This window comes from Ochotona curzoniae, unplaced genomic scaffold (assembly GCF_017591425.1).
Source record: "Ochotona curzoniae isolate NIBS_2020 unplaced genomic scaffold, NIBS_Ocur_1.0 contig_3332, whole genome shotgun sequence".
NCBI lineage: Eukaryota > Metazoa > Chordata > Mammalia > Lagomorpha > Ochotonidae > Ochotona > Ochotona curzoniae.
The window spans coordinates 4,348,714-4,375,789 of NW_024465816.1; the positions used below are offsets into that span (position 1 = coordinate 4,348,714).

General features: G+C 47.5%; 1 pseudogene; it reads left to right on the forward strand.

Annotated features, from left to right (window-relative positions):
• Positions 1–18,286: 18,286 nt before the first annotated feature.
• LOC121156270 lies at positions 18,287–25,552 on the forward strand (annotated as a pseudogene).
• Positions 25,553–27,076: the final 1,524 nt, after the last annotated feature.

A 27,076-nucleotide genomic window follows, 5' to 3' on the forward strand; every position in this document is an offset into this window, starting at 1 on the left:
GAAATGGAAGAAAAGGGACACTAGATACGAAAAATCTGAGGTGAACAAAGAATCCAGAAAAATCTAACTAAATTCAAGTAAATAGCAATCACAAGAAAATCCTTTTTAAAAATTATACAATTATATCATAATATTAATTGCTTCCTATATACCCATTGCTTGTCATGTTGTTAAACCTATGAATCAACTGCCGGTTATAAATAATACAATGAATGCATTGGTTCTAACACATATAACATTGTCATTATTATTTTGTTATATGTGATCTACATGGCTATATCCTGCTATACAACAAGACCAATGACAAGAAGCTTCATTCACAAATGCTAAAGAGGAGCATCGAATATCCTGGAATAACCTTATATCTCCCATTTTCCAACGCAGCAGCTTACTTAGCAAGCACAGCAAGTAATGACAAGTGCACAGCAAGGCAAGCACACAGCCTCTTGTGCATGCCACCTGTCCACGAGCTCAACCACACTGCTAGAATGCTCCCTCCCCGCCAGGAAATCATCCAAAGTCCCCTCTCACAGAAGTCTTCTTCTTAGGCTGCTAAAATGGTTATAAACTGATAGCTTTGAAAAGTAAACAATGCCCCTCTTCCTTCTCTCACAGCCTTGATCCCCACACATCCAAAGTGACTGAAACTAAAGCCCAGAACAGCAGGAGCCTGCTCCTCTTCACTTTCTCTGCTAAGGGATGTGTGTGTGTGTGTGTGTGTGTGTGTGTGTGTGTGTGTGTGTTGCTGAGGGATCCATGCAGCCTGCTGCAGCGGCGAAGAGGAAAAGGTGTCTGAGTGTCAGATACAGGGCAGTCCCCTGGCCACTCAGAACCCCAGAACCCAGTCTCCTTGCCATTTAGACATCCCCAAGCAGCATGGGGTGGTTCTTGCTGGCAACCCTTTTCCCCATCCCTCTCTGCCCTGGTTCTAGCTACTCCTAGGCTACCTCCAGGGATCCAGCCTGAAGAGAGCCTGCCTGCCAATCAGCCCCTTTCCTACAGCAAGCCTAAGGCAGGCATCGGTGAGGACATAAACCTCCCTCCCCACTTCTAGAAGGGCACCAGTCCAGGCCGATCCCAGATGTCCTGAAAGGCCCTCAGATCTCTCTCCCACTCAAAAGCCCAAGAGCCACACCAGCATTGCCTGACCCAGTCTCAGGTGGCTGTGAGAGGAGGATGGTGAGTGTGTGCTGTTCTCAGTTAACAGCAGTAGATAAGGTGTGAACGCCTGGAGCACCGGCCCCCCACACCTCTCTTCTGCACCAGACATGCACTTGCTGCTCCCCAGAGAAGATCAAGCATGGGGCTCACTCTTCCAGCTCCCCCAGAGCTCTGCTCAGCCTCACCTCTCCATGAGTCTTCCTTGACCATCTGCTCCTTCTATTGTGACAGAAGCTAACCCTAAACTAGGTCTGACCTAAGATGTACCCATTCTTTGGCTAATGATTTTGTTGACAATTTCCTGAAGTCTGAATATTAATAACTTGATCCCCAGATAAAAATTCAGCTGTCAGTGAGTTTCCCCCATGTAAACCCTCACTCGCTTCCCTTTGGTGCAGAGAATGTTAAGGCGCTAGGCTGCCACCTCCACAGCTGCTGGCATCCTAAATAAACTGTCTCCCTTTCTGTATCCCCATCCTCTGAGTCATGGGCTTCTTGTGACAAGTACTTGACTTACGATTTGCCAGCAATATTAGCTATTTTCATTAAAGTTCATCTGATCCCTCTACCTATACAGTAAGTTCTTCAAAAATGTGTGTGTGTGTGTATTGCTGCTTACTCCACACCTAATGCCTGTAGCAGTGGCAGATACATAAAAACACTCAAAATTATTTGCTGTAGGGTGTTAAAAAAAAGAATAGAAAAAGCTAGATACTAGGCAGTAAGGACAGTTCTATAGCCATAGGGGAAGGAACTTCTGGATAGAGATGCCAAGGCTGGACAGGTACATGGATGATGAATGAATGTTCACAAGAATACAGAATTGATTAATGATTAATGGATGGATGATGGATGGAAAGAAAGCTGGATGAATGATGAATGGATGGATGGATGGATGAATGGATGGATGAATGGATGGATGGGCACATGGGTTGGTGCTAAGAGTCAAGCTGCTATGAGCTGAAGGCATCTGAATTCAAACAGGAAGTAGAAATCACCTCAGAGAAAAGGCGAAACTCCAAGTTTCCAACAGCTTGTATTCACATAGTGGATAGAATAAGGCTCCCACTTGCTTTTCAGCTACTTCATGGAGCTGGGTGGGGTGCGCATCTGACCAGCAGTGAAGATACTGGTTACCACGCTCACAGCCCACAATGGAGTGCCTGGACTTGAGGCCTGGATGCATTCCTGGCTCTGGCTTCCCACCAACATGCACTCAGGGAAGCAGCAACTGGCAGCACCAGTGATCACATTCCTGCCACTCCTTTTTTCCCCCTAAAGATCTATTTACTTTCATGGGAAAGGCAGATCCACAGAAAGAAGGACAGAAAAGATCCTCTGTCTGCAGGTCCAAACCCTCAGTGGTCGCAATGGCCTGAGCCTATCTGAAAACTGGAGCCTTTTCTGGGTCTCCCTTGTGGCTGCAAGCTCCCGACTACTTTCCTTGGCCACAAGCAAGGAGTCGCAGCAGGAATGGGAAGTGGAGCAGCTGGGAGACTACCCAGCACCCATACAGAATCCCCAAGTACATAAAGCGAGGATTCTAACCACTGACCCTTCGGGCCCCTCCTGCCACTCCTGTGGGAGACCTGGACTCACTTCCTAGTCCCCTTCTTTGGCCTGGGCTAGTCCTGACCACTGGGGGCATTTTGGAGAGTTCATTTGGAGAGGGTATCTTTCTAACAAATCAACCAACCTTCAGAATTTTTAAGAATTGCTCATGGAAATGGGCCAAAATTCTCTAGTCCTTTTTGACCCACCTTGATCTTCTGCAAATGTGCCAGATCTGAGTTTGTTAGCATGCTGTTCAAATCTGTTAGAAACTGACCTCAGGACTCTACAAGATTATCTTCTATGGAGCTGACAGGATCTGTTCCCACTAACTTGTTATTAATTTAGTGGTTGATTTTTGCAGCTTCTGGAACATGGAAGAACTTTAACCATTTCCCTCCCATCTCACCAACTTATCTGCCTTTCTCCACTCTGAGCTCCACTCAGATCCGAAGAAGTTATCTTTTTATGAGACAGAAAGTCCAGGAGCCGGTTCTCCACGGAGTCTCCCAATTCCAACAGCTCCACACAGAACCCTCGTGGCAGCACCGTGCATTCTGCAGCAAATCAGCTAAAATCTCAGTCAGAGTGCTTTTAGTTTGCCTTGGCCTCAGATAACAATATGTGAATGGGCATTTTATGAGTCAGCAGATGTGCACAACCTGCAGCCAGAAGCAGGATCTTTGCAGCTAAGGTAGAAAGAATGTTGCCTCTGCTGAAAAACAAAATCCCAAAACTCAAGCAGGGCTCTTTAAGCGCAGTCCAAGGGCCCCTCTCAGAGGTTCCAAAACAAGTCAAGAACAAAGAGTCGTCAGTTTCCCAGTCTCTCTGCCTCTGCTGGGAGATACAACAGACCAGAGGTTCCTCAGCCGCATTCAAAGCGCTAGAAAAATCACTAAACATAGCAGTTCCCTATTGCATCAATCCCCCCCAGATGCTATTCTTATCTCCCTTTCACAAACCTCCATGCCTGCTGTTCCCTCTAATTCAGCAGCAGCAATTCATTACAAACCTGCACGTGCACGAGTGGGCTTGTATCTCCTCCCCGCCAATCTGGGCTTTATCAGCCTAGTTTCCAGTCAATTATGTAACAGCCCAAACACGGAGAATAAGCAGGGACCAAAAGCACAGTCGGAGCGCTTATATAAGACTTCATAAACCACCCACCCAATCTGCTCTGAGAGGTGGATCCCGGGAATTACATAACATGCAGAGACACACTGATTCAGCAGTCAGGCTTATCTCGGACTTGAAAAATCATCAGAAGCTTTCTGCACTTCTTTTACTCATCAGTATCGACGCAAGGTTTTCATTCAATGCAGAAGCTGGTGTAAGCTGGATAAGTGCTCTGCCTTGAATATCCTGAGACTGCTACAGCTCAACTTTCACTGCTCCCTCTGCCTGACGAAGGGTTCACTTACAGCGTCCCCTCACTGCACCACGTGGAATGATGGATCCCTCAAACATCAACCAGCCTCGGCAGGGAAACAATCGGGAAAAACCTGACAAGGCACCCAAGTGCAGCACATGCTATAATTCTTGGACAAATCTCCTTTCATTATTCTCTTTCACCGTTTCTAACCACGGTGTTCTTGACCTGCCTTATTAAACCACCAAAGCCACAGCGTAAATTACAAAGAAAGAGATTCGCATTAGTAAGAATTGCAGTGGATCCCATCTCTGGCTATGGATTAGAATCACCGAGAACATTATACACAGCAAGGGATCACCCCATTTGAACTAGAACAGAATTCCGGGGACCCAGGGACAGTCCTAAGTGGAACCCTAACACATCCAATGCTTTCTATGTTTTGTCTTCTTCGCACAATTACCAGCTTCCCGTCGGAAAACAAATCAGGCAATAGTTGACAGTCGCAAGGAATTTTCCTGACCTAACACAATCAAGTGGTGACAGAATGCTCACCAAGTCCCAGAACCGACTTCACAAAATCCGTGTTTTAAATGCTTTTACAATTCCACCCAGTGAGGTTTTATTGATTTCCTCCACAGTATCTTCTAGGGGCATCCTAAGCCCAGACCACATCTATATCAGCAAAGTTTGGGATTACAACGGAGATGCCATTCTGCCATCTTCGCGCTCTCTTTAGATGCCCTACTCTTCCCGGAGAACTTTAACCAATACGCAATTATTTTTTAAGCACTTATATAACAGAACACAGGCGCCCCTGGCACGCCGCCAAGAGTACTTCTCTCCGTGTTTGTATTTAAAATAGAATGGTAGTAACATCACTTGTGTGCCTGCAATGCCTTCTGTTCAGAATGACAGAAAAAAAAAAAATATGGATGTAGCTTCCCTGCTGCCCCCACCCCCATTATCAAGCTGGAAGGAAATAACACATTTTGTACTAAATTAAGCCGAAGACACAGACCAAATTATCCAAAGCTGAGGGTGGATGGGGAGGAACTCGCTCTAGCTAACCTAGCATCGCCTCTGAAACATTGCGTTCCACCTGGCAGCTCGAGGAGGTGCCAAGCGAGCCATAACCCCTCCAACGGCGCAGGGGAAGCGGGCTGGTGAGGATGAGCGCTCTGAGGCTGGAGAAGCCCACGGACAGCCCGGTCACCCCGAAGCCCGGCTCCCAAGTCCGCGCGCGCACCTGTCGTCCGGCCGCCCCAGAGCCAAAGGGCCGCCAGGCGCGCGAGGAGGCGCTGACCTGGGTCGCCTAGAGCCGGGAATGCCGTCCGAGAAGCCCTCGCCCCGTTTAAGAAGAATGTCATCCCGGACCTGGTTCCAGCAGCCTTCCTCTTCCTCCTCCCCAGCTGGAGTTTTCTATTTACGGGCAGGTCTGGACTCCGCTGACCGGTCAGATTTCCTCAAACGACAGCCGGCTAAAAACTTGCCCGGAGAGGCGACGCAGGTGCAGAGCGAGGCGCGCCCCCTGCACCTTGGAGACGCCCCCGCAGCCGGCGCCCCTGCCGCCCACGCCCGCCGCGCCGGCTCCGCGCCCCCGCACTCACCTCAGCGCGGACACCGCCGTCCCCCGCTCCGAGCGCACCCGGGCAGAGGCGCGGGGCTGAGGAGGATTCCGGCCGCCCGCACGCACGACACCCCGGGCGCGCCCCGGCTCGGCCGCTGCAGCCACTGCTCCCCTGGCAGCCTCGGCCCGGACAAAGAGGATCTGAGGGGCCGGCGGGCGCCTGAGCCCGAGCCTCGGCCGCGAGGTGGGGGCCGCCGCGGTGACAGCCGGAGGGCGGCACGGGGCGGCCGAAGCGCGCACTCCCTCCCGGCCGCTCGGAGACGCACACGCCGAGCCCCGGGCGCCTCCTCCCGGCCTGCGCGCCCTCTCGCCCGGAGCCACCGGGGAGTCGCGGCGCCCTCTGCCGGCCTCCCCGCGCCTGCGCGCGCGCGCCTGCGTTTGGAGGGGGTCCCACTCCCGACTGGGGGGCCAGTGGTGGTGAGCTGGGCAGTGTGGTCGCGAAGAGTCGGGGGTGATCCCCGGGGAGGAATACGCGAGGCCAAATTGACGGTGACAGAAGACAGGGGACTTTAAGGAGAGGGGTGGTCTGTTATCTGCTTGGGACAAAAGAGGGAGCAGTTCGATTATGTAGAGCGGGAAGAATTAGGGTGCAAGAGGGTGATGGGGTTCCTGGTTCTCAGGAGTCCATAGCTGTCCCCCGAGAAGGACTACGGAAAAGCCTGATGTTTCTTTCTAAACTCCCAATGCACCTGCCCACGATGGCAGGGGTTGATGGCAGGGGTTCTGGGCTGCTGCTGGCAGACAGAATGAATGATTTCTGGGAGGCCCCTCCCCGCCCTGCCTGAAACGCTGGACCCCAGCGAGACCGGGGCCACCTGCAGCCTCTGGCCCAAAGAGCTGTAGGCTAAAGGTTTGCCGCGACTAAGATAAAATGATGGTGCCGTCCTTGCAATATTTCGGTTGCCTTATTGATTTATAAGGGGTGGCTTGTTCCAAACTACGGTATGAAGCAATATTTTATACCAGTTAAATTTTTCATTAAGCAAACTGGACTACTTGGGGGAAGGGAAGCCATGAAATAGCAGTTCCCCCCCACCCCCGACCCCTGAACACACCAGTTCCTTTAAAAAAAAATGGTTCCAGCAGATCTCCCTTCCCTGGAAGAATCTAGGGCAGATATGATCGTATTTCCTGACACTTTCAGGTGTTAATAAACAGTCTGATTCGCTAGTGTAAGGGAGAAAAATCCAGCCCATTGCATATCAACACTTTCATCTCCTTCCAATTAAAGACATCCCCATGTCCTCTGGTACCACACACCAGCTCCAGGCCAGAAAGGAAGTCGGACTCCTTTGATCTAGGTCTTCTGGGCTAACTCTGGGGTATCCTCCCAGCTGGGCCCTAATTCTCCAGAGCTTTCACCTCCTCTCACAGACCCTCAGCAGGACCTCCCTGCTGGGCAGACCCTTTTCCCTCCAGCGTACAGGCGCACACACACACACACACACACACACACACACACACCTTTCTTTAGTCCACCAGGCTCCGAAGATGCAGGTTGCTGTCGCTACAGTCCGCTCTTGACATTCTCTATTCGCCAAGTTCCCTGTGCACCTCTGGGTGCATGCAGGTTCCCACTCTGTAGATGACTCCTACCAGGCTCCCCAGGAATTTTCTAGAAGTTTCTTTTCCTCAGCATGGCCTAGATGGGTGTCCCTCCTGTGCCTGACAGCTGCCTGTTGTTGCACGCCATCCTTTTGCTTTCCTGGCTCCTTCTTTCAGTCTGGGCTGAGGAGAGCAAAGCCTTTGCTGGAAAAATGCAGTAAAGAGGACCCAATACCTCCACAAGGACACTTGAAAGTATTCTTAGAAAAAAATAAAATGTAAGGTTCACTTCAGTGCAAAAAAAAAAAAAATGCAAACAAAAAGCTCATACTTTACATTTTCCATATACTATGGGGAAAAGTTTTTGCACAAAAATATGTTTCATTGAATTTATGAGCTCATACTTTTAAATTCATTTTTGCACAAACTTCTTATTAGTGTGTGATGATAGCGTTCTTTCATGACGCAGAGGCGAGCCCCTTCGGTCTCAGGAGCGTGGCTAACTGGAGGCTGTCACACCTTGGAGTTCACCATGGCACTCACCAGATCACACATCCCCTCGGCTCAGCCTGTGACTCAGCATGATGGAAGCACTAGAAATGCACCCATTCTGCCTGATGGAAAACCTGTTGAACAGGTGGTGTTGGCTTGGGAAGTGGCACCACCCTGCCAGGGCTGTCTCAGGACCATGCTACCATCTGGAGCCCCACTCCAACCATCACCCCTCAACGCCCCCCCTCCCCCACGTCGCCTACCCTTCCATCTCTCCGTTCTGCGTTGGCAGACTGCCCATTGCTGTGGGCTGGAGACTCTGCTCCCCTGCTGGCTGACCTCTGCCAGCCCACCCTGTGCTGCTTTCTCCCACAGTTCTTTTGTACATCTGACCCCACCTTGACATCTGCCCCTGTGAAGTCCAAACTGGCACAGTTGTCTACTGTACCTAGCAGCCCTCCCAACACAAGTCCCATGTTGTTGTTAAAGATTTATTTATTTGAAAGGCAAAGTCACAGTGACAAGAGAGCGATCTGGTTCACTGGTTCACTCCCCAAATGGGCTGCAGTGAACAGCAATCTGAGCTGGGCCACACAGATGTCAGGAGCCCTTTCCTCTGGGTCTCCCACATGTGTGAGTGGCAGAGGCCCAAGGGCTATCCTCCAGTGCTTGCCTAGGGAGCTGGATTAAAAGTGGGGCAGCCGGGAACTGAATGGGCACCCAAAAGGGCTACAGTGCTGTTGGCCTTGCTGTACCTGCTGTACTACCAAGTCCCATGTTCACCTCTGAGTTTGCAGCCATTAGACACTGAAAAGTGGAGAATGTTGTTTTCAGGAGAAAAAGTAATAATAATATCAGCAGGCTCTCCTCTTTCAGTGCCTGGCTTGCTTTCTCGTGAACATGCATTAAATTGTTGTTTGGATCAGATATTTGCACTAGCAGCTAAGATCCCAAATAGAATACTCACATCTCATGTTGATGTGGGAGAGCACCCCTGGTGTGGGAAGTCATAGGTCCACAGCACACCATCTCCTCAGGGGAACCCCCCGACAATGGTTTTGTCTAATCAAGACCTCAATCTGGAATGTTCACCGGGCATGCAGCAAGAGCAGTGGGCTGAACCCCACTCTCTCTTCTGTCTTTGGATGAGCTGTGCTGGGACTGCCTTGATAAGCAACCCTAACAAGTCACATGCAACCCACAGCCCTGCCACCCACACGTGGTGAATGTGACCTGAGGCACAGCTTCCAGCCTGTGTGCGGAATGTAACCTGTGACTTGTTTGGAGAGTCCAGAGAGCCAGACATGCCTTCTAGCCAGTCACAGTGTCATTGTTGGATGGGAGCACTGTCAGTGAACGCCCTTCCGCCTTTCCCTTTTCTAGCCTGTGTAAGTTGTGCTTGCTAGACAATAATCAAGCATGTTCCACCAGACTGTCCCCAGTGGTCCTTGCAGCTGAAGAGCACCTTTGCCTCACACCCTCAGTGGTCTCAGGGGCCTACTGGTATTTGGGTTTCATCCCTAGCTCCAGCTCCTGACTCCAGCGTCCTGCCTTTGCAGACCCTGGGAGGCAGTGGAAATGGCTCCAACAGTTGTGTTCCTGCCATTCACACTGAAAGCCTGGTTTGAGTTCCCAACTCCCAGCTTCAACCCTAGCCAGGGACTATTGCCGGCATTGGGGATGAACCATCAGGTAGGAGCACTTTTTCTCTTTCCCTCTCTTCCTCTCCAATAAAAATGAATAAAAAGTCAAAAGTAAAATCTGTTACTATGTGTTCTCTTAAAGGCAGGACATGAGAGTCTTGGCTGCCAATAGTTCACTTGAAAAATGATCCTACAAAACAGCAAAAAGGAGCCAAGGGGAGAGGGGACACCAGCATATTAACGATCAAGTTAGTCATCACTCCAGATGGCTTATGCATGATCTTGCTGTGTTCTTAACAAATGCGCACAGCACACCTTTTGTGCTGTTCACCAGGTCCAGTCTGTCCTTCCCAGGGTCCTCTTCATGGTGATGGCCAACAGGAAACCCAACCTCATACCCCTGGGTTAGAGGGCCAAGTCAGACAATCCTCTGGCATGCTTGGCTCTGGGGGTGGAGAGGTACTGATGCATGCTTTCTTCCTCCTCTGCTTCCCATCTCAGATTCTCTTAACCTTTGCTAGGGCTTTGGCCACACCAGGTTGCTTATGTGATAGGGTGACCCTGACCCTGCTTCCAAAGGGGCCTGATCTTTTATTTATCTTGCATTTGTTGAACCATGACTCCTACAGTGGCCTATTCATTTCCATTTGGCGTGGAAGCCCCTAAAAGGGACCCAGTGCATTCCCTGTACTCTGTCATTTTCCTTCTTGCCCTCATTATGCCCCCAACAAAATTAGCTCCTCATGATAGCCAGAGGCAATATCTGCTGCCAGAATAATAACATCTCCTTCCTTGGCCTGCTGGTCTGTTGGCCTGGAAGCTCCAAGTAGCCAGATGCAGCTTGTAACTTCAAGTTCTTTGGCACAATTACAATAAAGCAGGGCCTCACACTCAGCAAAGTTGAAGATTTCAGACAAAGTTGAAATGAGTCCCTGGAAGAATTAAGGACAAGGCCCAATCCCATTTCTTCCCTCTGGACCTTGGACCTACATAGTCTAACTACTGACCACACAAGACCACCTGTCACCCAAAGATTTCCCACAGATTCCTGAGACATGTTGGCCACCAAACAGATCAGCGTTGGGGTCCAGGGTTGTGGCAAAGAGTGTAATGCCACTATCTACAATGCCAGCATCCCACATGAGCACGAGGTCATATCCCCCATTGCTCCACCTCCAATTCAACTCCTTGCTGATGGTCTAGGAAGAGCAGTGGAAGTTGATTCAAGAGCTTCAGCCCCACCTATCCTCTTGGGAGACCAGGATGAAGCTCCTGACTCCTGGCTTCAGCCTGGCCCAGTCCCAGCCACTATAGCTCTCTGGAGAGTGAACCAGCAGGTGGATCTCTCTCTTTCTTTCCCTCTCACTATAAAGCTTCCTTTCAAATAAACGAATTTTTAAAATATTCTTGTCATATATGGAGATATTGGTTCCAGAACTCTATGCAGATACCAAAAAAAAAATCAATGAATATTCAAGCCTTTTACATGAAGTGGCATAGCAATTGCCTAGAACCTGGGCACAACCTCCTGTAGATTTTAAATCATCTCAGATTACATATAATACCTACCACAATTTAGATGCCATATATATAGTTATGATACTATATTATTGAAGGGGTTGACTTTTTAAAAAGATTTATATGTTTATTTTGAAAGGTAACAGAGAGAAAGAGAGAGAGAGATCTTCCATCTTGCTGACTCATTTCCCAATTGGCTGCAATAACCAGTGCTGGGTCAGGCCAAAGTCAGGACCCAGCAGCTTCATCTGAGTTGGCCATGTTGAGTGGCCAGGGTACAAACATTAGCTGGTTGGCCTCGTAAGGGAATATCCTCATGAGAAATAAGTGTTTACACCTTTGATGCAGAGGCAGTTTTGGTTCAGATATCTTGGGTGTATAATTTATTGACTCCACGGATACTGAATCCAGACATGGAAGGTCAACTGTATGTGTGTGTGTCTTCCTGTGTACCTCTATCAGTGTGGGGGTGGAAGGAAGAGAGAGGGTGAGCTCTTCCTGCAAAAGAGTCTGTATTTTTTTTAAGATTTATTTATTTTTATTGGAAAGGCAGATAGATATACAGAGAGGAGGAGAGACAGAGAGGAAGATCTTCCGTCCAATGGTTTACTCCCCAAGTGACCTCAACAGCCGGTGCTGAGCCAATCTGAAGCCAGGAGCCAGGAGCTTCCCCCAGGTCTCCCATGCAGGTGCAGGGTCCCAAAGCTTTGGGCTGTCCTCCACTGCTTTCCCAGGCCACAGGCAGGGAGCTGGATGGGAAGTAGGAGCTGCCGAGATTAGAACTGGCGCCCTTATGGGATCCCGGTGTGTTCAAGGCGAGGACTTTAGCCACTAGGCCACACTGCCAGGTCCAAGAGTCTGTATTTTTCTATCAGCTTGAGCTGAGGGCTGATTCCTGCCCCCTACCCAGAGGCAGTGGGCAGATTAAAAGGAGACCACAGCATGAGGCTATGAGACACTCCCCCCTTCAGTGAGAAATCTATAGTAAATCAAGCAAGTGGATTTTCCTTTAGCAAGCAGAAGGGGGTGGCTCTACCAGTCTGAATGCCTACAAGAAACCCACAAATTTAAAATATTTTGGCTTTTTGTCCAAAACACCGCAGGCCCAGATCTCTGGACCCTCCTTATTTCTTGTCAGGACCTTGACTCTGGTAGGGAAGACTGGTTGGGGCTGTGTCCTTGGTTTCTTGGATAGCATTGCTATACTCCTTATAATTATTCTTGCTCCAAATTACTCCTCAGCTCACTGCAGCTCTCAATGCTTGTTCTTCTATCTGTGTGTGTGCTGGATCCACTGCATGAGCAAATTCCAGACTCTGGTGCTACCACAGGCTGGAATTAACACTCTCAGTTTCTGCCTGCATTGGTCAGAAAGTGATTGAACCGAAACCCCTTCTTAAGGGCTGCTTTCCAAAGCCATTTCTGAAACTAACTGTCTTAGCCTGGTCTCCCCTCAAAGCAAAACCTGAAAGGGTATAAGAGGAAGTTTCTGGCTCCTGGCTTCGGATCAGCTCAGCTCTGGCCGTTGTAGCTGCTTGGGGAATAAATCAATGGACAGATCTTCCTCTCTGTCTCTCCTCCACTCTGTATATCTGACTTTCCAATTAAAAAAAATAATAATTAGCAATCTTTAAAATAGAGATTGTTATTTTAAAAAATTATTAAGTGTCATCTCAATGCATTTTTTATTTCCATTTCCTATATTACTAAAGAAGTTGGCCATTTTCCATACTCATTCATTCATCATGAAATCCTTGGGTTGGTGGGTTGCCAGTTTACCTCCTTTTTGTACTGGGGTCATTCGGATCAGTTCGTCTTTCTCTCCCACTGTGGCTGGGACGTCATCCCCTGTTCCCAGTGACGCTAGAATTGCTTGTACTATCTGCAGGCACAAATAAGCCAAGGCTTTAACTGCAGTTCCTTGGCTTAGTTTTCTTCTTACACTTTGACCCTTTCCCCATCAGGGTGAGAGCCACCTGTCCCATCGTAGTCACTGTCTGTATGATGATGGGATGTGTAGACCAGTGCCCAGACAGAACCGTGGAGCCAAACCCAGTCCAACTCAGAAGCACCATACAGCCCTGTGTGAGAGCAGGTGCTGCTTGTCTTTACGTGGCATTCTTGTAGCCACAGCTGACTTACACATCTATTTTTAGGTTAAGGTTGTTAAAGAATCACTTTTTGATTTTTTAGAATCTTTAAAAATTTAATTATTAGTTTGCTACTGTGACTACTTGCCCCCATGGTATAGTTTTATTTGTTTTTGATTAAAACAAATGTTTAAGGAAAGTTTTTTTTTTTTTTAGCTAAATGTGTCTATTTTTCCCTTTGTGATTTTCTGTTTTTCTAAAACTTAATTCTGCTATCTACATAAGTATAGTATTCATTCCTATATTCTCTTATTTGTCCTGAGTTCAGCATAAAATACGTGGGAGTCCTAAAATTAATCTTGTTTCCAATTGGAAGGACATTTGCATCGAGAACTCATTAAGATTTTATAAGTAGTTCCCCTCTTAGCTAACTGTTCATTTTTATTTTGATTTTGTAATTGAATTAGCATACCAATTTAACTATTCCAATTACATTGTGTTTAACCAAGCTGAAATGAAGCTTTCATTTGCTTCCTAATACCTCTGAAGAATTCAAATTTACCACAACCTTCTAGTGATCCATATCTCTGTTCCTCATTAACCAAAATAATGTGGATGCTATTTAAAAAAAAAGGAAAGTGTACTATTTCTGGTTTCTTGATGATTTTATGATCCTCTCATCTCTACAACTTGGAATCGAAAGATACAGACTTGGTAGGTAAACGGAGTAGGACAATGTGTGGGGAGTACTTCCACATGCCAGCCGGGGTGTTCCTCCCTCTTCCCACGGCATCTGTGTCCTTTACTTCCGTGCCCCTGTAGGACTTGCATGCTGTGTGCTGTGGTTTCCATGGTTGTGCACCCCAGCTGGCTCAGATAAACCTTACTCACTTCTGGAGTCCACCACCTTTCTTTGTGCTTAGCAAATGGAGGATATTCAGAAAATGTCCTTCAATTGGCCAGTTGATCAGAAGGTGGCAGTGCATAGCATTAAAGTGGGCAGCCCATTTGCTTAACTTCTGGAATAGTCTGAACATGCTGACACACAATGAATTCATTTCAACTTTTGCTAAAATGGTCATTCTTTTCTATTTCTCACTCCAGGTAGTTTTGAGTCTCCAAACACCAAACAGGAGATAAGAAAGGGGGGAATTTTTGTTGTTGTTGTAAATTTAAAACATTGATGTATTTGGTTGGAAGGCAAAGTTAGAGAGAGACAGAGAGAAGAGAGGGAAGAGAGAAAGAAAGAGAGAGAGAGAGAGAGAGAGAGAGAGAGAGAGAGAGAGAGAGGATGACAAAGCTGGATCAGAAGTGAACAAGCTGAGACTCAAACCAACCCCCAACAGGATGCTGGCATCACAGGCAACAATTTTACCCACTATATTGCAACTCCGGGCCCCAGTCTCTCAAGCTGATTTTCTAGCTGTAGAATGTGTTGGATTGAGTAAGGGGCCTGGGAGTCCAGCCCTGCCCCCTTAACGCCCAGCTCAGGTCACATGATTCCTCTGGGGTGCAATTGTGCCAACCCTAAATTGCCACGTGTCATCCCATTACAAGATCTGCTAACTGCTACAACTTTTGTTCTTCACAAAACTAGTCAGAATCAATTCATTCGTTAGATAGTCACACAGCAGAATAGAAAGACTAAGTCAGGAGGAATTAGCCACAAGTCTACGCCATCAGTCACTAGCGAAACAACTTGAGGAAAATGGTTAAACTTCCTTGACCCTTGGTTTCCTATGGAAGTACAACATCTCTCTTACAAAGTTTCTAGGAAATGCAAAGGTGGATGGAGTGGGTCCACCATGGCGGTGTGGAACATAGAGCTGACACCTCTGGTGCTGGCTTCCCATGTGGGAGCTGGTTCATGTCCTGACTGCTCCATTTCTGATCCAGCTCCCTGCTAACGGCCTGGGAAAAACATCAAAGATAGCTCAAGTGTTTGGGCCCCCGCCACCCACATGGGAAACTCAACAAAGCTCCTGGTCCCTGGCTTTGTTCTCTGCCTGTGTGAACCAGGGAACAGAAGTTCCCCCTCTCTCTGTCTCTCCTTCTCTCTCAGCAACTCTTTCAAAATGAATAAACATTTTTTTTAAAATGGAACTTCATTTGTTAAAAAAAAAAACAAAAACCTTTCATTTCTTTCAATTCATGTTGCACAAACCTTTGACCAAAGCTCAATCTTTCATTTTTTCATTTGGCACAGCTGTTCTGACATTGATTGAGGAAGCCAGCACTGTGGCACTGGGGGTTAAGCTGCCACCTGCAATGCTGGCATCCTGTAGAAGTGCTGTCCAGCTTCTGCTTCAGCTGCCTGATGGTGTACCCGTGGACACAGTGGATGGTAGTCCAAGTGCTTGGAATCCTGTTGTTCTTGCAGGAGACCTGCATGGAGCTCCAGGCTTCTGGCTTTGGCCTAGCACAGCCTGGGCAATAGCAGCCATTTGGGGAGTGAACCATGGGATACAGCTCTCTCACTCTCTCCCTAACTCTGCCCTTTAAGCAAGAATTTTTTTTTAAGACTTATTTATTGTTATTGCAAAGTCAGATATACAGAGAAGAGGAAAGAGAAAGAGGAAGCTCTTCCATCTGATGATTCACTCCCCAAGTGACCGCAATGGCTGGAGCTGAGCTGATCCAAAACCAGGAGCCTGAAGCCTCTTCTGAATCTCCCACGCAGGTGCAGGGTCCCAAGGCTTTGGGCTGTCCTCCACTGCTTTCCCAGGTCACAGGCAGGGAGCTGGATGGGAAGCGGGGCCACCAGGATTAGGACCGGCAGCCATATGGGATCCTGGCACATTCAAGGTGAGGACTTAAGCTGCTAGGCCACTACATTGGACCCAAGCAAGAAATCTTAAAGGGGAGGGCGGGGGACACGATTTGGAATGCCTACATCCCGTATCAGGCTGCCTAGGTGTAGCCCAAGCTCAACTCCAGCTCCCTGCCAATGTGCAACCTGGGAGGCAGCAGATGATGGTTCTAAGGGTTTGGTTCCTTCTGCCCAGGTAGGATACCTGGATGGAGTTCCCAGCTCCTGGCTTCAGCTTGGCCCAGCCCCAGATGTTACTGGCCCTTTGGGAGTGATAGGAGGTCTTTATCTGCCTGTCTCTATTTCCCTGCCTTTCAAATACAATTAAAATAAATAAGAACATTTTTTAAAGATTATACAGAAATTTCACACACAATAAACCTGGCTGTATAATGGTTCCTTTTTTGGGCACCGTTGGCAGTATTGTTTCTGCTGTACTTTATACCTTAACTCTAGATGGTAGAGCTTTCTTTTGAAACAAGAATCCCTCCGTCTCTTAGCAAGAGCAGTTCCCTTTGGAACTGGCCAAGCACACATCCACTTTAAAAAGCACAGGGGAAATAAACTGGATTAAACCACTGGGTCTTAAAATTCTTGCGAGAATAATGTTCAGTTTTTCCAGCAGAGGGCAACAGGCCCCTGTAAAACGAGGCTCCAGTGCAAGGTCGAAGCGGCTGAAAGGTCTCTGGGTCCAGAGATGCTGCGGGGTGGGGTGGGGTGGGGATGCTGTGCTTCGTTCCTCCGGTGGCCCATCTCACCGCCTGACTTGTGTAAGGTTTGCTATTTAATACCCTCCACTCTGGGAGAGGGATACTGGCAGGCGGGTGCAGACTCCCAGGGCAACGGGGACCCCTGGGACTGAGCGGGCAGCAGCAGGCTTCGGGAGGAATCCGGGCTGGGATCCCTACACCCAACCGGCAATGCCAACCCCGCACAGTCGCCATTGTCCCCGCCTAGGACTTCCCGTGGTAAGCCCAGACGCAAAATTCAACAAGGATGAAGAATTTCAAGAGGAGAACGGAAGTCCAGCCTGCGCCCTGTGCCGCTCGTCCCACGGTCTGTCGCCAGGGCCCAGGCTCCTTCTCTGCCTCCTGGCTCCGGCCATACTGTCCTGCTCCAAGTTCCTGGACCCCTCCGGCTCACCTTCCCCGCGGCCCGTGGAAACTCACGGGGACCCTGGAAGAAGCCCCTCTCTGCCTTCAGCTCTAGGTTGAGATGCTACGGATGCTAACAGCGTCCCCTCCTGGCGGGGAATGACCTCACAAGCTTTGCTTAACCTGAGTGGGTAACCAGCCCCAGATGCTGGCATAGGACCCAGATGTTGAGATGAGTGGAACCGGGCCGCGCCAGTCCCTGCAGACAGTTGAAAAGCCGGGGTCAGCCCCCTGGCCTTGGGGGGTGCTGCCAAGGGCTCAGGATGGGAACTCCCAAATCCGTAGCAAAAGGCATCTTTATATTTTGCCATCACCTAATCGCTGATATTTTTGCAACACCCTTGGAAAGTGACTTGGTTGTTGGGGTCCATGCAGTGGATGTGAGGGACACGAAGGTGTGAAGAGTATTGTTCCATTGCAGGCAGGGTCACAAGAAACTTCCCGCTGTTTGGCAGGGCCCAGCGGATGTCTCTACAACCACCTGAATGCAGCTCCACCTTCCTTTGCATGGACACCAAACCACCCTGCAGAAGAATTCGAATCCATTCAGGCATTGTTTGCTACTGTGAGGCTGGCCTTTTACTCAGTGTGAGCTTGGAAGTTAATGTCAATAATAATGTCTTGCAAAGGCGCCTTCTATTATTCCTACTGTCTTGGCTGTCCCCATCGACCTTATGCTAATCAAGGGACCTATATTTAGGCTTTCATTCTTTCCTTGATCTTTAGGTTCTCCTTTTCTTTGTGATACAAGATTAAGTTGTAGGATAAGAATTGTAGCAGGAACTTCTATTGTTTTTAGGTGAAACAAATGGCAGAATTATCCTTAGAAGCACCCACTTGACCATGGCGTAAAAAGTCTGAGCCAGAGTTTGACTGATTTTGTATAAATAAAGCGGACAGCTTTCCCTCATTGTCCATCATGATCATGAAAACCTAGTGGTCCATTTCTTTCCTCTTTACGCCTCATCCACGCACCCTTCTCGAGTTCTGAACTCGGCAGGAGCTGGACTCCGCACTTGGTCACACCCTTCATGGATGGAATGTGCAGGGACCAGAGAAGTAAAGACGCTTCAAGTCACACAGCTCGTCGCGATAGATCAAACCTAGAAAGAACAGAGTCCACGGCGTTTGAACTCTGTCCCGTGCTCTTCGCAGTGATGGCGCTGCTCTGCACATGTGGCCTGCAACCCGAGCTGTCACTTTTATTCCAGAGTCAAAAGACAGTCACTGAGACCAATGACACCAGCATCTGCACGTGGTGACCGAGCCTCCTGGGTACAAACGCAGCTTGGTTGCCTTGCCTTGATTCCAGTTCAAGCTCATCATGTCAACAAACAGGAAGAAGCCTGCACAGGTGACGTTTCCAAGCAACTGCATTTTGGCTGTGGAGACATTATAGGCAAGCATACCACATATCCTGAAATATTACAGTACACAGAATACTCTAGCCCTTGCAAATTAAAGTGTTTCCTTCCTACATGACCACAGCTCTCTGGCCCTGAGGAGTTCACCACTGAGCCATGAGCAAGGCACTCTTTCCAGCCCATATGCTCTGGCTAACTAGCCCCAAGTACATTTCACAAAAGGGTTTTCTTTGTGGTGAACTTGAATCTTCAATGGGAGAATGCCTGCCTTTGATTGCAGCTTCCTAATTAAATTACAAACGGTAATTGCTTCTTCCTGGTAAAATGGAAATCTTAGCTTTCATCACTAAGTCCTTCTGACTATTTTTAAAACCGTAGCACTGATGAAACACCAGGTAGGTACTTAGTTTCTGCACAAGTAGCAAATTTCCTAAGGGGTAATAACCACAATGTGATTTCCAGTAGTATTTGATTATAATCTGCAAAAGAAACTAGACTAACACAACTCTAGCACGAGTATGCTAGGGAAAAACTAGGCAGGATGACTAGATGGGGGAAATGACCTGCGATTTCTGCCAGTTCTGCAGTGTAACTCTATCCTCCTCACCTCTCAGTTTGATACACCCACTTTCCATTGATGCATCTGTGTTCCATCTGATACCAGCAAGGAGAAGACACCATCATGATCGCATGGAACTTAAACTCCATGAGACTCCCGGAAAGCTTCATGCACACGGAATTCCACCTGGGCTCCACCCCAGCTCATGGAAGAGGCTGGTAATGTGGGAGGCGCCCCCTTTTGCTCCTGTCTGGGGATCCTTCTTGCGCCTGCTCCTTCCCGCTTCCTCTCTCATAGGTAACTTCCTGGCTCACACACGATGAGCGTCTCTCTGTTTGAAGTGGCTCATGAGAGTGAATTCACGCTCACTCTGTTAAATCAATGCTGTTCTCACGTGGGCACTATAGTATGCCTCTGCTTTGAGCTCTTATTTCTGCGGCAGGAAGAACCTGGAATAAAAAATCAAAGTACCTAAGGAGATAGCAACTAGATAAAGCGTGATGCATCCTGGCTTGTCTAGGACCCACGTGGTCCTCACCTCTTCATCTCGAAGATGGAAGAGCCCATATGGCTTGTATCTACTTTAAGAGAGACAATGAAGATTAATTTAAAACTCTGGTGGGGGGTCAGATATCGTAGAACACATTTTGGCAAGCAAAAGAACTATATTAATTACATTATCATTTATGACATGCGTATCTTACAACAGATTGACAAAAAGCATGAGATTTATAGAGCATAAAAATTTTTTAAATAGATTTTTATTTGCTTGTTGGAATGACAGTGTGATAGAGAACAGAGAGAAGAGATGTTCTATCTGTTGGTTCACTATGCAGATACACGATGCCCAGGGCTGGGCCAGGCCAAAGCCAGGAACCAAAAGCTTTTTCTGGATCTTCCACGTGGGTGGCAGGGGCCCAAGGACTTGGGCCATTTTCCACTGTCTCCCTAGGCACATTAACAAAGGGCTGGATCTGAAGCGAAGCAGAAAAGACTTGAACCAGCATCCATATGGAATCCCAACACTGTAGGAGAGGGCTTAGCCCACTGCACCACCGCATTGACCTGAACCTAGAACTTTAAAGTCAGGAAAGACATCAAAGGCGACCTGTTTCAAATTCATCCAACAGAGAACAAACAAAAATATACACACAGGAGCTGATGCCGTGGCATGGCTGGTAAAGCTACCCACTGTAATACTGGTATCCCATATATGTACAAGTTCAAGTCCCAGCTGCTCCACTTCTGATCTCTCATGTGTGTGTTGACTGATCCACAAGTCCCTCACTAATCCAGTGATCAGATTTGAGTATCTGTAGATAATAAAGAAATGAAAAAAAAAATTATCCATTTTGTTGGAAAGGCAGATTTACAGAGAGAAAGATCCTCTGTATGCTGTTTCATTCCAGCCATATGGGCTCTTCTGCAATGGCCAGAGCTGAGCTGATCCAAAGCCACGAGCTTCTTACGGGTCTGCCACATGGGTGCAGGGTCCCAAGGACCTGGGCCATCCTCCACTGCTTTCCTAGGCCACAGTCCAGGGAGCTTGGATGGGAAGTGGAGTAGCCAGAACATGAACAAGTGCCCATATAGGATCACAACACATGCAAGGAGAGGATTGTAGCCACTAGGCTATTGTGCTGGGCCCAGAAATGAAAAAAAAAAATTAAATGATTCTATTGCTTTGAAAACACTAATATATGAAATGATGGGAGGAGCCTATAAAGACGATTTTAAAATCTGATGCTCACCAGTAGGATGCAAATTCTCTTTCTGCCAATTAGCCTCTTAACTGAGCCAGCTGAGCAAGAGGTGAAGGGGACCTTGTGATGTAGTGATGGTTCCACACATTCTGCCTCTGAGAAACGGAGTCCCTGGGGCAGAGCTGTAGCTGTCGGGGTCACTACTGTGCACCCAAAATGCACAGCCCCATCCAGCCAGCAAGGAAAAGTGCCTGAGAGCAAACGAGTCACACAAAAACAACTTCATGTTTCTGCGCTTCTTGTGTGATGGGTTTAACGTGAACCCCAGATGAGTCTCAATTTAAAGGAATGAAAAGAAACAACAATGAGGCATTGAGTGTTTGGCCCAGCGGCCATGATGCCACCTGGAGCACCTGTGTCACGTACTAGCATGCCTGGGTTTGAGTTCAGCTCTGCTCTGTTCCTTTCTCTATAATGCCAAATCTGCTCTGTGAGTCCTACTAAGCTCCCATGGCACCTGACTTCCAGTGCTCCTGCTCACACACTCAGGTCACGATACAGCTGCTGGGCCTGCCACAGTAGCCTAGTGGCTAAAGTCCTTGCTTTACACACCCCAGGATCCCATATGGGCACCAGTAATAATCCTGGCAGCTCCACTTCCAATCCAGTTCTGCGCTTGTAGCCTGGGAAAGCAGTGGAGGACAGCCCAAAGCTTTGGTACCCTGCATCCACGTGGGAGACCTGGAGGAGACTCCAGGCTCCTGGTTTCGGATTGGCTCAGCTCCAGTCGTTGTAGTTACTTGCAGAGTGAATCATCAGGTGGAAGATCTTCCTTCCTGTCTCTTCTCCTCTTCAGATATCTGACTTTGCAGTAAAAATAAAATAAATCTTTTTTTTTTGTTTTGTTTTAAGATCACCTGCTTTAGGTCTTCTCAGCTGAGGAGGCAATGAATTCTCTACACTGCAATTTACCCCTCTTGTTTCACCAACACATGCACCAAATCACAGCAATTGGAGATAGAAGTACAACAGGAGGCTGCCCGCACACTTTACATACACTCAGATATAAAAAACCGTAGTGATCAGTGCTTTGCAGACATCAGAACATTGTAGCAAAGATACTGAGTAAAACTTAGAAACAGTCCTATATGGCTGTCAAATCACAGAAACCTCAGCAGAGACGGCCGTTCACTATTGCTGCAAGGGATTCAAGCATGTGAAACCATGTGTGCCTAGGAGGACTTTGTACCATAAACCAACCATCTGCTTCAGAAAACTCACCCAAGTGAAAATCCCTATGAAGGGGAATGGAAGTGTTTGGAGAGTGAACCAGCAGATGGAAGATTTTTCTCTCTGTCTCTTCTCTCTGTAAAAATCTCATCTACTTTCCAATGAAAATACTCTTTTCTAAGAAAAGAAAGAAAAATAATTATTGAGAGAGGCTACAACCACCGTTGGCAAAGTTACAGAGAGAAAATACTGTGAAAATGCAATGTATGTAAGAAAACCTCTGTTGGAATCTCACTTCTGCAGAACTAGCAAATTCACATGATGGAAAGTTGTCCTGCCTGAGAGAGATTGGCTATATTTTCCTCAAAGTGGCCTTTTTTTTCTTTAACATACGACCCGCCCCTGATTGTGAGGAGGACCCTGGAAGGCAAATGTGCTTTCACATATCAATTTTCTTAAGAAAGAATGAAAAAAAAAAAAACCCTGTGCTTGCAAGTACACACAAGAATCTGGTCTGGGATCACCTCAGACAGTTTCTTTTGGGATGTCCCAATCAAACTGCCGGACTCAGAACCCATAGTCTGCCAAGGAGTGCAAGTGCCAGAGCCGAGCCTCCTCAGAGGCTCAGACGGAGCAGTGGAGAGCATAACCAGCTGCACATGGAGGACATGGCAGTCCATCAGAACCTGCAGAGGATACCTGGCATCGCAACAGAGGACAGAACAAATCAATCAACTACCTCAGCCATATGCTGCCAGTGAAAAACTGGGCAAACGGAGACTCTGGGCTGGACTATGTCAATCAGTGGATTCTGCAGTGACATAATCATGCTGGGGCTTCTCCCTTTATCTCTTCCTTTACCCCAGATACAGGGGTTAAAAAAAAAAAAAACAACAACATGGAAATAATAGTCTTACTCACTTTCCTGTAGCCCTTGAACCTTTGTGCCCTAATTAACTATGTAAAGATTGTAAAAAAAATAATAAAATGAATTTTAAAAAAGAGAAAAGTGTGCTGTTGTGACTTCTGCAGATATCTTACTGAAAATAAAAGATTAAGTTCTGTTTATTTTTATACTCAAACAACAGTGATACATTTTTAGCCTACACCTAGGGAGCGTTCTGTGTTTGGGTCACGGAAACTTGGATTTACTCTTGACGTAAGGAAAAAACGGCAGGTCTTTGGAGATGCTCTGATTTTGAAGCAGAGAAGATTGTGTCTTCAGAAGCAGTTTTCCAAGTGCTACCTGGGGACCCTTGGAGGTTTTCAAAGCACACTTTCCAAAAAGAGTTACTTCTTTGTTTGAAGCCAGAGTTACAGAGAAGGGGAAGAGGCAGAGAGTCATCCATCCACTGGTTCTCTCCCAAGATGTCCACTACAGCCAAGGCTAGTCCAGGCCTAAGCCAAGAACCAGGAGATTCATTCAGGTCTTTCATGCTGGTGTCGTGGCCCAAGCATTTGGGCCATCGTTCGCAGTTTTCCCAGACACACTAGCAGGGAGCTGGCTGGGAAGTGGAGCAGCCAGGACAGGAACCGACCCTGATACAGGATGCTGGGGCTGCAGGAGCCAGCTTTACTCTATGTGCCATAGTGTCAGCCCAGCAAAAACATTCTAGTGGCTCTAGTAAGCCATGAGTGTTTTCATGATATGGTCTAGCTCAGTATTCTTTTTGACTTTGAGTGCGAGGAAATTAAGTATCCTTGAAAATGAGCTTACATATCTAGACTGCTGTTTCCTTGGTCTTACAGTGAGCAACCTCCTCCTCCATGTCTGTCTTGTACGTACTTCCTTTTGTACTTCCACTCCCTCCCATGGTCATGACCTGAAACTTTCCATCCCCTGGACCTGCTGCTCCCCTGGGACCAAGCCCTGGCATCTTTGTTGTGACCACAACCCATCCCCCTAGCTTGATCACACAGCTACTTCTCTACGCCAATTGTCTTCCTTTGCCCTAATCTCCAGGCCTTTTTTTTTCTTATCATCTTCTTTCCCTATCTTAGGCCCAATGTTTTATCGTGAAAAAAATCTCTTGGTGGTATTTTTAATAAACTCACCCGATTTTCTCTTTACTTACACCCACCTGACAAAATATTAATCCTCAATATTGCTAGGCACTGTGGAAGAAAACCACACCACCCCTGAAGTAATGTGAGTACAAATTTATGGCATCTAACCCAAATTGGGCCTACAACCTTGGCAGTCAATCTTTTTGACTTACTTTGGTTAGAGCTCCTTCCTACTCTCCATTATTGTGATTTCAAACCATGACCTTCCTTAAACCAGCAATCCTGTCTTCTCACTACTCTTGGTCTCCAACTTCTCAGAGAAAATAAGAGATACTATGAAAATCTCTCCTACGAGGTTGGATCTATTCATATCTATTCCCTATTCTTCTACCAGTAAGATAGCTTGGCAACTTGTGTTTGAGATTATTATTACATTTGGGCTTCCATATAAACATATCAGAAACTGGGCGGCGTATGCACAGCCGAAAGTTATTTCTCACAGCTCTAAATGTTGGCAAGTTCTAGGTGAAGGCACTGGTTTCAGCAATATCTGCTAAGAGCTCATTTCCTGATTCAGAGTCAGTGCCTGCTCTGTATGTGGAATGGGCGACAGCCCTCCCAGGCCTCTTTTATAAGAGCACTAATCTTGTTCATGAGGGCTCTGGTTTCGAAAACTAATCATCTCCCCCAAAGCCTCACATCTCATTACTACCGATTTATGGGTTAGGATTTCAACATAGGATTTTGACAGGATGAGCCCAAACATTTAAAACAGAGGATATCTGGCTTCTCCTGCTGCACCGCAGCTCCAGCGTCAGCCCCGGCCCCGGCCGCGTCCCCGGTCCCCAGGCAGACCCCGGAGGTGCCCTCGCTGCCCTCGCTGCCCAGTCCTGCACTCCTGGGACGTTTCCCCGGGGACCGCGTGGTCAGGCTGCACCAGGTCACCCTGGTCTCCATCGTGGACAGCAACGAGGGCACTGCCTGAGTGATCAGGACGCTGCTGGGAACTGTGGACAAGCACTCAGTGGAGGTCACCAATTGCTTTTCAGTGCGGCACAATGAGTCAGAAAATGAAGTGGCAATTGGCATGGAATTTGCAAAGAACATGTACGAGTTTCACAAAAGAAGTCTCTCCAAATGAACTCATCCTGGGCTGGTACACTACAGGCCACGACAGCGCAGAGCACTGTGTGCTGGTCCACCAGTACTACAGCCGAGAGGCCCCAACCTCATTCACCTCACTGTGAATACCAGTTTGCAAAACAGCCGCATAAGCATCAAGGCCTATGTCAGCACCTCAATGGGTGTCTCAGGGAAGACCATGGGAGTGATGGCCACACCTCTGACCGTGAAATATGTGTATTATGATGCTGAATGCATTGGAGTTGACCTGATCATGAAGACCTGTTTCAACTCCAGCCGGGTGATTGGGCTGTCAAGTGGCCTACAGCAAGTAGGCGGACCGTCCACTCCTACCCAGGATGCCCTCAGCACGGTGTTGCACTACACAGAGGATGTGTTGGCTCAGAAGGTGTCAGCCCACAGCACCCTGGGCCGCTTCTTGATGAGCCTGGTTAACCAAGTTCCCAAGATAGTTCCTGATGACTTGGAGACCATGTTCAACAGCAACATCAATGACCTGCCGATGGTGACCTACCTGGCCAATTTCACAGTCACAGATTGCCCTCAATGAGAAACTTGTAAACTTGTGAATGGACCTCAGGCAGCACTCCTGCCAGTCTGGTGTCAGCCTGGGGACTCCAAATGAAGTGGAGAAGTGGTTTCTTTGTGGTATTGAGTCACCTGAGTCAGTCAGCTATCTGTGACTAAATAAACTAGCGTACTTTTATAAATGAAAAAAAGTAGGATATTCCATTTTCTCTGTGCTTACAGATGCATTTCCACCATCTATCCCTTTAACCTCTGCTTTTCAGCCTCCAGCCACCTACTGACCCTCATCCGTCAATGTTTATGTCTCCTTAATAGTTAAAGAAGAGAAAGGAAAGGCCAGGAAAACCTCCCAAGTTACATCTCCTTGTAGTCATTATATCATGATTCTCCTTGTCGCTTCTCTCTGCTCCATTTGTATATAAGTTATATAAACCTTTGGTAATTCATAATCTGTCTGAATGACAACTAGCATGTGTGTCAGTTAGAAGCCTTTGTTACCGATCAACGAAATCTACCTTAAACAGAAAAGGAATGAGTAGGAGTGAACTAGGGCAGGCAGGCCTTGCTAGGGAACCTGGAGAAGCACAGAGAAGCAAAAGGCAAGGCAGTGGGAGGGGAGGTTACAACCACTCCTCAGGATCACTATCAGAGCCTCCCTGGGGAATGAATGAGAATCGTTTCTGCATTTCTCCTGAAACCTCTGCTTAAAATCTTCGTTCTGGTATGGTACCAAGACTATTTAGAATGGGAAAGGAAATTGCCTGAAAGGAAAGAAGACAGCTGTGATAAAAGTAAAAGTGAAAGGATATCAGGTAGTAAGAGTCAAATACCTATTACAATTATTTTCATTCCTTTTTTAGGATTTATTTATTTATTTGAATGGCAGGTTACCAGAATAGACGAGAGAGAGAGAGTGCCTTTGGCCAATGGTTCACTCCCCAAATGCCGGTAAGGATAGGGGCTTGGCCAGGCTGAAGCCAGGAGCCTGCAATTCCATCTCTTATGTGGTCTTCCACGTAGGTATCTGGGACTCAGATTCTTGGACTAGCTTCTGCATTCCCAGGCATATTAGCAGGAAACTGGACTGGAAGAGGAACCACCTGGACTTGAATCAAAACTCATGTAGGAGGCATCTTAATACACTGCGCCACAGTATTGGCCACTTCATCCTGCTTTTAATTGATTTCTTGACACTGCTTATTCACCTGTTTCCTTTCATTTAGAATGAATCACCACCAGGATGACATCTCCAGCACCTTGGACAAGGCTTGACATAGACAATGTCCTTAATACCTACCAGCTGAACTGTCCACTCTTCCTCTTGAAATCCTCTTTGCCTTGGTTTCCATGATATTGTACCCCTTGATGTCCTTCTGTATAGTTTCTGAAAGCCATTGTAACAAATGGCCACGAGCGAAGCTGCAGAAAACAACAGAAACTTAGAATTCTGCAGGTCAGAAGTTTAAAATGGAGTTGCAGCAGGACCACCTTCCCCCTAGTGGTCCGGAGGGGATATCTACGCCTTGCTCACTCTCTCTTTTGGTGGCTTGTTGCCACATCTCTCATCTTCATTTCACCTT